We start from the raw sequence: 13680 nt of genomic DNA, 5'->3' as shown, positions 1-13680 counted from the left end.
ACGACCGGCTTTAATGTGGCCGCCATTTGATAGACCTGTGTACAGATGATAGAACAAACCAGAGTAATAATTCCTTAAGAAAAATAAACCCAACAAGCAAAAATTGTTAGGATTAATAGCACCTGGTTTATTTGTTGTAGCAGTCCAAAGAAAAGCGACTCCCAAAATTGGGAATCGATCCACACACCCATTGCCTGATGGGCGATAAAGCGACGGCATGGCAAAACTGGCAAAGGTTGGCTTGCCGAGGCAAAGCCCTCGGTCCAGCTAACGTGGCGAAGCTGGTCGGCTGGTGACGTCGAAGTCGCCGGAGTATGTTGATGAAGAAAATAGCCAAGTCCCCGGTCTAGCCGAGGTGACAGAGCAGGTCGGTGCGGAGTTGTTGCAGCTGCCATGTCAGCCGAGGTGTTGAATTTCTTCGTCGTCCGCTTCCCACTCGAGCCGGACATAGTTCGGCCACGAGTCTCCTGACAGGGAGAGAGATTTCAATGAATTTAGCACGTCGCCCAAGGGCGAGTGCTGAAAGATATCCGCGGAGGTGAACTCCATGATCGGTGCCCAATCAGATTCTATAGGCACGGATGCACGTGGTTCGGAGCCTATGGCCGGAGACGAGTCCGAGGGTCCGATGGCACAGACTCATTGGAGGCGAAGTCTGTGTTCGGCTCTATCGCCGCAGAGTGTGCGGCCTCCGTGGCGGGGTCCATCCACCCTCCTCGGATGGCACGATGCACTCCGGATGAAGAGTCGGGGCAACCGTAGGCGTGATCTCCCGAATGCCGTCCGATGGCAGATCTAAGTCATGCTCCTCGTGACTGTTCGGCACACCTGTCATGGGCTCGAATCCGTCGAAGATCAAGTCTCCGCGGATGTCGGCGGTGTAGTTCAGGCTTCCAAACCTGACCTGATGGCCAGGGGCGTAGCTATCGATCTGCTCTAGATGGCCAAGCGAGTTGGCCCGCAGTGCGAAGCCGCCGAATACGAAGATCTGTCCAGGGGGAAACCTCACCCTGGATCGCCTTATTGCAGATGATTAAAGGATCCATCAGGCCTTATAGTGATGACACAGTGGAACTCCCAATGAAAGCACCAATGTCGGTGTCAAAACCGGCGGATCTCGGGTAGGGGGTCCCGAACTGTGCGTCTAAGGCTAATGGTAACAGGAGGCGGGGGACACAATGTTTACCCAGGTTCGGGCCCTCTCGATGGAGGTAATACCCTACTTCCTGGTTGATTGATCTTGATGATATGAGTATTACAAGAGTTGATCTACCACGAGATCATAGAGGCTAAACCCTAGAAGCTAGCCTATGATTATGATTGTTGTCATTATCTATCGACTAGCCTGGCCCTGGTTTATATAATGCACCAGAGGCCTAGGATAACAAGAGTCCTAGCCGAATACGCCGGTGGGGAGGAGTCCTTGTCTTGATCACCAAGTCTTGTGGAATCTTCCTTGTATGCGGCAACTGTCCGAACTGGCCCATGAGTATACGGCCATGGGGGTCCTCGGCCCAATCTAGAGATCGGGAGAGGACGTGGTGAGTACCCCCTAGTCCAGGACACCGTCAACGGCCTCGGCCTTGAGACACTCCCACGCCTCGTGGTCCTCCCGCGCCATAGCTGAGCTCACCACCCCTGGCTCCGGCGGAACGAGGTGGACCGGACGTGTGCCGAAGAGGAAGTTGAGCCTAGCCGCCGCGCCGTGGTAGTGGACCTACCAGCGGTCGTACTCCATGGCCGCGAGCTCGACCGTGTGGAAGCTACCGAGCCACTAGCGGGTGTGGGTCTCTCGATCTGTAATCTCAGCGATCCACGTCCCCCAGCACCGCTACTGAACCCCGAGGTAGGACTTCGTCGGCTGCCGGGTCCGGGGGAGGACAGGGAAGTCCTCAAACTGGCGTAGGGGCGCGGCGGCGGGCGGATCGGGGGACCAGCGACGGCGGATCGGGCCCGCGGAGGATGACGGGGACACCTCGGCAGCCACCTCGCCGGCGTCGGGCGAAAAGGCCGCGATAAACCTCTTTTTGGCCATTGGCTACTAGAGCTCCCCGGCACACAGGCAGAGGTTGAGGAAGGAGGCGCCGGCGATGGCGGCGACCTACCAATTGTTTTGAGGGTTGTGTGTGTATGTGTGAGTAGAGGTTGTGTTTGAGGAAATACTGCGGCAACTGAAAAATTTACTAGGCGGGAGTAACAAGGCAGGGCTACTGCAAATTTCGATCAAGGGCGAGCAGATATTTTTGAGATTGCGAGGGATGCAGAGGCAGGAGTAAAATGTCGGGGCTACTGAAAATTTGAATCAAGGGACTGAAGCAGAGCGGGAGTAACAGACATCGCACACGGTCCGGACATACTAATCGTGTGCTATCAAACATTAAAACCTTCCAGGCGGTAGATATTTTCGAGATTGCGAGGGATGCAGAGGCAGGAGTTTTGGGGAGCGAGCTAGTGTGCTTGACACGCCGGCTGTGGACTATAGCCGATGCACCTTCTTGCGTAAGCCATAGGCGTACTATACACCGATGGTGCTCCAAGATATTTTGTACTACATCTCACACGGTTGGTGAGAATAAACTGTGTGGGATCTACTTGATTTGAATTACAAAATGGGGTCACAGCGGCAATGGATGGTGTTTGAATTGCTAGACCTTTTATCTGCAGTGAACATGCAACTGTATGTGTGTCGTAAAAGAATTGGAATTATTCAGGGTTCATTTGGACATTTCATACATTAAGATGGTTTTCTAGCCATTTCAGGTGCACAATTCAAAATTAAACTACATGCACATGCTCCGGTGCATACAAATTGGTTGAAAAATCAAATCTGTGTCCTTCAGTGCATGCTTAGGTCCCATGGAAGAAATGGGAATGAATTTTTCGGGGTTCGTTTGGCCTTTTTTATACATTAACTGGGTTTTCTAGGCATTTTATGTGCATAATTCAAATTTGAACTACAAGCACATGCTCCAATGCACTAAAGTTGGTTGAAAAATCACATGTGTGTCCTTGGGTGAATTTCTAGGTTCCATGCAAGAGATGGGAATGAATTTCAAACACCATGGCACTGTTGATTGCCGGCAAAACGTTGAGATACCTGGTTTTTAAATTCTAGTAAATCCAAAACTCGTCTGAAATTCATGACACTTGGCATGCTATCATGGAGCGGCATCAACATGACGTGGTGAAAATTTTGTCCCATTTGGGGCAGGTTTGGGTATAAGCTTCTCACAAACCAGAGCTTCCCAAAACAAGCATGATGGTTTCGATAGGGAACGTACCACCTTTGAGGACGAGACGATATCCGTTGCCTATTATTGCTTTCAAAAAATTTCTAGTGTCAACATAGAACAACAAGAGTGTTGTGTTCGATCTTGGAATTTTTTGGGGTTCGTTTGGCCTTTTTTATACATTAACTGGGTTTCTAGGCATTTTATGTGCATAATTCAAATTTGAACTACAAGCACATGCTCTAATGCACTAAAGTTGGTTGAAAAATCACATGTGTGTCCTTGGGTGAATTTCTAGGTTCCATGCAAGAGATGGGAATGAATTTCAAACACCATGGCACTGTTGATTGCCGGCAAAACGTTGAGATACCTGGTTTTTAAATTCTAGTAAATCCAAAACTCGTCTGAAATTCATGACACTTGGCATGCTATCATGGAGCGGCATCAACATGACGTGGTGAAAATTTTGTCCCAGTTGGGGCAGGTTTGGATATAAGCTTCTCACAAACCAGGGCTTCCCACAACAAGCATGATGGTTTCGATAGGGAACATACCACCTTTGAGGATGAGACGATATCCGTTGCCTCTTATTGCTTTCAAAAAATTTCTAGTGTCAACATAGAACAACAAGAGTGTTGTGTTCAATCTTGGAATTTTTCGGGGTTTGTTTGGCCTTTTTTATACATTAACTGGGTTTTCTAGGCATTTTATGTGCATAATTCAAATTTGAACTACAAGCACATGCTCCAGTGCACCAAAGTTGGTTGAAAATTCACATGTGTGTCCTTGGGTGAATTTCTAGGTCCCATGCAAGAGATGGGAATGAAATTCAAACATCATGGCACAGTTGATTGCCGGCAAAACGTTGAGATGCCTGGTTTTTAAATTCTAGTAAATCCAAAACTCGTCTGAAATTCATGAAACTTGGCATGCTGTCATGGAGCGGCATCAACATGCTGTGATGAAAATTTTATCCCATTTGGGGCAAGTTCGGGTATAAGCTTCTCACAAACCAGAGCTTCTCACAACAAGCATGATGGTTTCGATAGGGAACGTACCACCTTTGGTGACGGGACGATATCAATTGCCTCTTATTGCTTTCAAAAAAATTCTAGTGTCAACATAGAACAACATGAGTGTTTTGTTCAATCTTGGAATTTTTCGGGGTTCGTTTGGCCTTTTTTATACATTAACTGGGTTTTCTAGGCATTTTATGTGCATAAATCAAATTTGAATTACAAGCACATGCTCCAATGCACTAAGGTCGGTTGAAAAATCGCATGTGTGTCCTTGGGTGAATTTCTAGGTCCCATGCAAGAGATGGGAATGAAATTCAAACACCAGGGCACTGTTGATTGCCGGCAAAACGTTGAGATGCTTGGTTTTTAAATTCTAGTAAATCCAAAACTCGTCTGAAATTCATGAAACTTGGCATGCTATCATGGAGCGGCATCAACATGCCATGGTAAAAAATTTGTCCCATTTGGGGTAGGTTCGGGTATAAGCTTCTCACAACCCAGAGCTTCTCACAACAAGCATGATGGTTTCGATAGGGAACGTCCCACCTTTGGGGACGAAATGATATCCATTGCCTCTTATTGCTTTCAAAAAATTTCTCGTGTCAACATAGAACAAGAGGAGTGTTGTGTCAATTTTTGTGATTTTTCGGGGTTCGTTTGGACATTTTTATGCATTAACTGGGTTTTCTATGCATTTTATGTGCATAATTCAAATTTGAACTACATGCACATGCTCCAGTGCATATAAATTGGTTGAAAAATCAAATCTGTGTCCTTGGGTGCATGCTTAGGTCCCATGCAAGAAATGGAAACGAATTTCAAGCACCAGGGCACCGTTGATTGCCGGCAAAACATTGAGATGCCTGGTTTTTAAATTCTAGTAAATCAAAAACTCGTCTGAAATTCAAGAAACTTGGCATGCTTTCATGGAGCGGCATCAACATGTCGTGGTAAATTTTTTGTCCCGTTTGGGGCAGGTTTGGGTATATGCTTCTCACAAACAAGAGCTTCTCACAACAAGCATCATGGTTTCGGTAGGGAACGTCCGACCTTTGGGGACGAAACGATATCCACTGCCTCTTATTGCTTCCAAAATGTTTCTCGTGTCAACATAGAACAACAGGAGTGTTGTGTCAATTTTTGTGATAGTTCGGGGTTCTTTTGGACATTTTTATGCATTAACTGAGTTTTCAATGCATTTATGTGCATAATTCAAATTTGAACTACATGCACATGCTCCAGTGCATATATATTGGTTGAAAAATCAAATCTGTGTCCTTGGGTGCATGCTTAGGTCCCATGCAACAAATCGGAATTAATTTCAAACACCAAGGCACCGTTGATTGCCGACAAAACATTGAGATGCCTGGTTTTTAAATTCTAGTAAATCCAAAACTCGTCTGAAATTCATGAAACTTGGCATGCTATCATGGAATGGCACCCGACATGATGTGGTATTTTTCGTGTCCATTTTGAGAGAAGGCGCACTCAAATAATGATAGCCAGCAAAGGCATTTTGAAAAAATAGCTGCCACTTTAATATCTCAAACGTTTGTATAATTCAAAACATGTGCGTTCTGTTAACCATTCACGTGATGCCACGTGTCTTGGTTTTAATGGTTGTAGGAGGTGTCGTGCGGACAGCTGCTTGACCTTGACTGAACGGGAGGCGTGCGAGCGCAGTCTGACCGAGAGGTGTGCAAGCTGTCCTCCAATGCGTAGGCTCACCGGGAAGCGTGCGAGCTGTACGCTGTGCAGGCTCACTGGGAAGCGAGCCCTTTGACTTCCATGGCCGCCCGCCTTCCTCTCCGTTAATGGCGCCCGAGCCGCTGTTTAATACGGGCGGCCTTACTGTTCGCCTCCCATTCCCCTCCCCCCCGCAGACCTCCACCGCCATGGCGCAGAATGATCATCTGCCACTAGTCTTCAAGTTTGGTGAAGTTGACTCCAAGCCGGAGGAGATAGAAAATAAGGAGGAATGGGGCCTCATGGACATGGCCCAGAACGAGCTGGCCGCGGCGGTTGCTGCCCCCGCTTCCGTCCCAGCTCCCATCCCCGCGACCGTGCCAGCGACCATCCCCGTAGCATTGATGGGCTGGTCGCCGAGCACTATCGGCGAGCTAGAAGCCGCGGGCGTCAGCGAGGTCTCCGCGGACCCGCACGAGCTCGTGTACATGCCAGTGCCAGCGCCCGTGCCCGTGCGCGCCCCTCCACCCACCGTGGCGCCGGCCCCCGTGCGTTTGGCTGTACCCGCCGCGCCCGTGTGCGCCCCTCCACCCACCGCGGCGCCGGTCCCCGTGCATTTGGCTGCACCCGCCGCGCCCGTGCCCATGCCCGTGCGCCCCCCTCAGCGGCATGGGACGTTGCTGTCGACCGCTACCTCTCAATGGCGCCAGTTGCCGTCCTCCCATGCCCTGCCCGTCGATCGCGCGACGACATGATGTTTGATTTACATGTGAAGAACATTTTGTGCTGCCTTGAAGACTTCAACAACGGCGTCCCGGAGTACGACAATGACAACGACGGCGCGGCACGCCGCCTCCGCCGCCGCCGGAAATATTTTTTTGGGGTTTAATACTGTATCTCGAATTCTCGATCATATGAATGTAAATTCGCAGTGTGACTGAATGAAAGATATGGTTTGAACAAACTTGTGTTTTTCTCTCTTAATGTACAGACTTATCAAATGATTTTCTTTTAAAAAACATCAACGGTTTTTAAATATAAAACACTCATCGCAAACGTTTTAGTTAGAACACCCGTATGCAAACCGACAGCTTCCCCAGGAAGCCAAGGGAAAATGTGCCGAGCAGGATTTCTGCATCCCTTCAAGGCAAACGGTTGTTTTGCATGACCCGTGTGCAACCACGTACAAACAATTGGGTAAGATTTGCATATCTGTCATTTTGGGTATGTTGCCATTTCTCAAACTGGAAAGATTGACATTTGTTTATCTAGTAACATTGCCATTTGTCAACCTTGTAACACTGCGATTTGTCAAAATATGCAGCTACAAATCACTAGCACTATCTAATTTTTGCAACTAAAATCACTAGCACTGTTCATATGGACACCACTAGCAGGCGTGAGTTCATGGACGCATATGCAAATGTACCATTGATTACATACAACAAGTCATCAACCCACAACGACAATGAGGATACACGTTGGATTATAGATCATTTCCAACAAAACATTCTAGTAAAGTTTTTCTCACACAACAAATAACAAAGCGATGAAATGAACTTCAGATCAAATACTCGTCGGCGTTGGAAACGCTTGCTTTGAACTAGAAGTGATTCTCTGGGAAGGGCCATCTACTTTCAATCTCGAGACCAACGCAGGACTGATCATCGAGGCTGAAGCGGCCTATGTCAGGACCCATATTGGGACAGTAGGGAAGCATAGTAATGTCCGAGGTATATATACAGTTGCTTCTCATAAATGGTAGTAACGTTGTGTCAACAGCAGCTGGATCGCCTTCCACCATCATTGGATAGTTTTGTGCAAGGAAGAGCGAGTTTCCTCCAAGACTTTCAATACTGAACCAAGGAGAAGGTGTTGGCGCTAGTACACTAGTATCCATCCCGAATACCCTGCAACGGATGTTGGAATAGGTCCGGAGAGTGCGACCCTACGAGACAACACCTGCTTCCTTAGCAACATCAGCAGTGCCCCGTATACAGACAAGAAGAGGTGATCCATCGGAATAAGTTGCCAGGCGCCACTGAGTATATGGGTCCTGCTCGTCCTCATGCTCGTGAATAAAATTTTCAAGTATAGGTGGTGGAATGTTCACAGGACCTTGGAAACACAAGAAGGTTAATTAGTAAAGGGAAACTAGCTAACCCGCATGCATGTGGATGAAACAATTATAATTATGGTGGAAGACAAACTGTAGCGATCTGACCTCAGGCGGTCAAATCTCTGTGTACAAGTGTCATCCCTGGATCGGTAATGCTGACACACATAGTACTTGAAGGATTTATAACAGAGTGCAATCACACCCTTATTAAATCGAATGTCTCAAAAGAGAACTTATTACAGGCCATCTAAATAAGATAACAGCGGAAGGCTTGGAAGATAAAGTGAGTCCATCAACTCCAACGGCATAGCTGAGTGCACGACAAACGACCTAACGCACCTTACTGTTCGTCTGAAAAGTCTGCAACATGATATGTTGCAGCCCGGAAACGGGTCAGCACATGGAATATGCTGGCAATATAACACAATAGAGCAATGAACAGGTAAATGCCATCACTACATGCATATATGGCTGGTGGAAGCTCTATGGTTATAATGTTTTGCGAAAAGCCAATTTTTCCCTACAACAAAGGAATAAATTTTATTTAACTATCGTGGTGGTTGAAAACATTGAAAAGGTAAATCCCCATCTCAATCCCAATTAAGAAGTAATTAACAACCCAACAAATTATAGAGTGATGAGATCAAATCAGTAATTCAAGTACCAGATACTCAAGATGTCCATAATCGGGGACACGGCTAACCATGATTAGTTTATACACTATGCATAGGTTTGCGCACTTTTTCCCACAAGACTCGATCTCCTCTGTTGGATTTCTCGCACTACATGGCGTTTGAGAAACGGATGACCGAGACACAGTCTTTCAGAAGCATTAACTCTTTATTCTGGGTGGACAGTTACACCTACTTTCCCCTACATCTACTAGCCCACCACTGAAAGAGGTCATGCAACCTACTCAACTATGCTAGAGCCCATAATAGCTTGTGGCTGCACACGAAAGTTTCTAGCATGAATAATCTTATGATCCCTTTGAGCCTGGGTGGCGAACCAAAAAGGACAGCACTGGTATATCCCCAGGTGCCCGCAACCAATCCACCCAGATGTGTATTTAAGTAGCCACCTTAAGTTAACCATTAATTAATAATCTCACATCTGTCATGGATACACTTAAACCCAATCCACGTCTACGAGCATAACATAGCAACGAGAGCATAACGTAGAGTAACTCCCAGGGTTTGATAATAAAAAGGCAATAGGTTCTACCTCATCATCTACTTCCCAGATCCCACAAGTTAATCACAACCTAATCATGCAGTGTTTGAGGATTGTAACTAATGCATAAAAACTTGGTATGAAAAGAGTATGATCAATGTGTTACTTGCCTTGCTGACGATCCGCAAACCCTAGAGACTCGTAGTAGCACGCTTCACACTGTGAGAACTCTATCGCAAACAAACAATAGCATACATAAGCACTCCAGCATAGATGCAAGGGTAAAACTCAAATAAGAAGATCAAATCTGAAAACTCCACTGAAGAGCTTCGATTTGCAAAAAGAATCAATCAATCAGAGCTAAGGAACTGAAACTACGATCAAAAGAGCTTCGAATTCAAATATGCTTGAAACCAAATTTTAAATTCTCAAAACCATGTTCAAGTTATTTAAACAGAAAGAGGGGTTCGAGACGAAGATTTTGGCGTTGGTTTCACTGGATTTGGACAAACGGTTAAAAAGTTACGAGGGTCTGAAGATCAGGGGCTAATTTGCGATAATGATAATCGCGGATAGGTCCCTGGCGAAAATAAAAAAGAAAAAGAAAAATCTATCGGACGAACGTCCGCTAGCAGAGACTAACGAACGGATTCGTTCGTTAAAACGAACGAACGAACGTTCGTGGAAAAGGCTAAACCGAAGAAAACCGAGGAAAAACCGAACCGATCTAAAAAAACCATTCTAGGGTTTTAAACAAAACCGGTGGTTTTATACCTAAAACCAAAAAAAGACCGGCGGCGACGAGGGGTCAACGGCGGTGGTGGGACGGCGCGATCCGGCGGGCGCGAGCGGCTCCGGCGAGCGGCACGGGGCTGCGGGCGGCGCGGGGTGGTGCGGGCGGCGACGGCGGCTGCTGCTGCTGCGCTGCTGCGAGCAGCGCGGGGTGGTGCGGGCGGCGGTGGTGCGGGGTGAGGGGAGAAGCGGCGGGGGTGGCGGCTATTTAAGAGGGGGCGGGGGCGGCGTTGACTTGGGGAGGGCCGGCCTCGGGAGGCGTGCCCCGCTCGGACATGGCGGCGGCGGCGCAGGAGTCCGGTCCCGAGCCGGTGCGGGAGGCGGCGGCGCGAGTGGGCCGGCTGGGCCTTCGGCCCAGTGCAGTCCGGGAAGCTTTTTTTTTTAAATAATTCCACCGAAAGAAAAATCCTAAAGAAATATATAAAAAAATTCTAAAAATACCAAAAACAATTTTCACCGTCTAAATAAGATATTTAGAACATAGTGAACATTTTCTTGGCCTAAAAATGCAATTTTGAAAACTGCATGTTTTTTCTAATTCAAATAAAATAGCAATAAAATCCAAATAAAATAATTTATTTGATTTTAATATTTTTCCTTCAATATTTCTTTTATTTTGGAGAAGTCATATTATCTCCTCTCTTTTATTTTTATTATGGGAAATATTATTTGGAGAGAAAAATAATTAAAACCAAAATGATCCTCTTTTCAATATTTGAGAAAATTCAAATATGAAAATGAATGAAATCCCTAACTCTCTCCGTGGGTCATTGAGTTGCTTAGAATTTCTTGGATCGCAAACGAAATGCAAATAAAATATGATATGCATATGATGACCTATGTATAACATTCCAAATTGAAAAAAATTGGAATGTTACACAAACGTACCGAAATCAGAAGGATTCCATGCAAAAACAGTGCCACGAGTGGTGGCAGCAAACACAAGACCCTCATATTGAATTGCATCACAGTACTCATCCGTGTATAGAAACTGATTTTTGAGCAATACCATCGAGTCGAACCATGAAGGACGGCAACAAGGTTGTCCAAGATAGCGACAACATAAGCATTCCTATAACCCCAAGAGCGGTTGGGAACTCGACAAATTGCTATCTTCCGTAGACGACAGTCAGCATGATCGTATTTGAACTCATGTAGAATACTGGTGTACTCAACCTCTGGGCAGTCATCTGAGATTTTTCGAAGTGGAACCCGGTGATGAGTGTACACATTCACTAGTTCTCACTCGCAGTTGTACCCAATCTCCATTTGCGCCTGCCCAAGCCTTGCCCTCAAGCGATGGCATCTTAACATCATACGTATCATTATCAAGCAGCATCAACTTACACAAGGCGAGGCTTCCCTTGTCTCCGCGCCAGTCAGCAGGGTCACGGCGAAGAAGATAGGGGAGATCAAACCGCTCCTGGACCCTTGGGTTCCTGGTAATGATGTTATTAGTTGACTTGAGAATGGTCTTGAACGAACCTGCCATGCTAGCCGAGGTGATGACGTCGCACCGATCAATGAGTACCTCCACCGCGTCATCATTCAGATCGGAGCAAAAATAACGGGGTCGTTTCCGGCTTGTTCCCTCAATGGAGAAGACGATCAAACAATGACAGAAGGAAGGGTGAAGGCAAATTAAGGAGGGAGGAAGAGCTAGCGTGCGACAGCAGTTCCAAATCGAGAGGGAAAGGCGAAGAGTCGGTGAACGGTTGCCAGGGTACACGAAGAGGCGCCTGGGGAGCGAACAGTTGCCACAGAGGTCACACACTTACGACAAGGGCCGAGTGAACCGCATGCAATCCCATCGCACAACACACACGTCTTGTTAAGTTGAACCATTTTTGTTCTCTTGTGTCAACGCAAACAGTTCATCCGAGTGAACCGCATGCCGTATATCGCACACACCTTGATCTGGCTAACCGTTTCTTTTGTGTTGCCTAATCACAAACAGTTCATGCGAGTGAATCGTATGCTGTATATTGCACACACCTTCATCTGGCTACCCGTTTCTTTTGTGTTGCATAATCACAAAAAGTTCATCCGAGTGAACTGTATGTTGTGTATCGCACACGCCTTCATCTGGCTGCCCGTTTCTTTTGTTCCTCCGCACCGCAAACAGTTAATTGAACTGAACCGTATGCCCTTCATCGCACACGCAACTAAAATCTGAACTGTGTTTGATGCATCCTCCATCGCAAACTTTTTCACCTTTTTGATGGTTTTCATACACCACCGTTTGCGATTATTGCATCGCACACAGTTTCTCAAAGGGTCTCTGATCGTAGTGTCGTGTTAGCAGCATCCTGCAGTAGTGGATGTATTTACGAGCATCGACCGATGGGTCTCTCTCTCACACACACACACACGCACACACGCACAAGTGGGACCCATTGAATTATTTCTTTGCTCATGACAGCTTTTAATTAGGTTCCACTGTACTCTAACTTTTTTCTTAAGTTATTAATTGAGCTCAGTGACTTCAAAAAGTTGTACAGAAGCCTTGTTTGGGCCTTCCCGGCGTCGCTGAATGTTGGCTGAGTAGCCATGTAAGGTTGTACTGTACTACACAGGCCTTTTTTTCAACATCAGCAATGCAACTGGGCCGACAGTTGTACACAATATCCGGGTCAACTTGTTATTCTCCGCCCCGCTGGGCTGCAAATCTTTCCTAGGAGGGATGCACTAGGCTTAACAAGAAAATGGGCTTTAAGAAATAATAAATGGGATGTAATTATAATAACTGGGTAGTAACTATAAAAAAATGCACCAAATGGGTAATTAGTTTAAAAATATATTATTTTTGGAATTTCAAAATTTTAATTTCATTACTTATTGCGCGCGCAATATTTCGTTGGATTTTTACGTAATACAACTTTATTTTGAAATTATATTTAATCTGACTAGAAATTTCGGGATAAAAATATTTCGGATCCCATCAAAATGTGGGAAATTTTATTGAATTCTTCTTTGAGCGGTTGGTTGAAATTATTAATCGTTGTCCTAGCTAGAAAATGGGCTGTACTTTTAACAAACTGTAAATGGGCTATAGTAAATTCCATTAGAATTCAAAAATGGGTTGTACATTCTTACAAATTGCAAATGGGCTATATGTTCACTGCCACACACTTGTGGGCCTTCTAAGTTGACGTGTCCCCTAAAAAACTAAGTTGACGCGTATGCAAGGCTTTATCAACTTATAGTCGACACACGGTTCTAGCAGTAGTGGCTGTTGGATGTCCATCCAACGGATGTCGTGCTTCTTCTTCAATCTCGGATATTCTTGCTTCAGCCGCCAAAAAAATGATCCCTCCCCCTGACATCTGGGGAACACCGTTTCGGAGGCTGACCTGTGGGCCTACTAAGTTGACGCGTACCAAGGGCTTTGTCAACTTAGTCAATATAAACGATTCTAGCTGCAGTGACCGTACGATGTCCATCCAACGACCGTCGTGTTTCTTCAACCTCTGGTCTTCTTGCTCCAGCCGCCCAAACCTACGCCGGTCGTGCCGCCTGCTCCTGCCTCCCGTGTCCGGCTATGCTGCCACCGTTGGCCATGTCATCCCTCTATACTCACCCACACCGCATGTTATTCTCCGGCGACGACAGCCTCACACCGCAGCCGAAGTAGTCAACCCATGTACTCCCGCGTCTTCCC

This window comes from Triticum aestivum, chromosome 5D (genome assembly GCF_018294505.1).
Source record: "Triticum aestivum cultivar Chinese Spring chromosome 5D, IWGSC CS RefSeq v2.1, whole genome shotgun sequence".
In the NCBI taxonomy this organism is placed as follows: domain Eukaryota; kingdom Viridiplantae; phylum Streptophyta; class Magnoliopsida; order Poales; family Poaceae; genus Triticum; species Triticum aestivum.
This window is presented reverse-complemented; position numbering follows the sequence as displayed.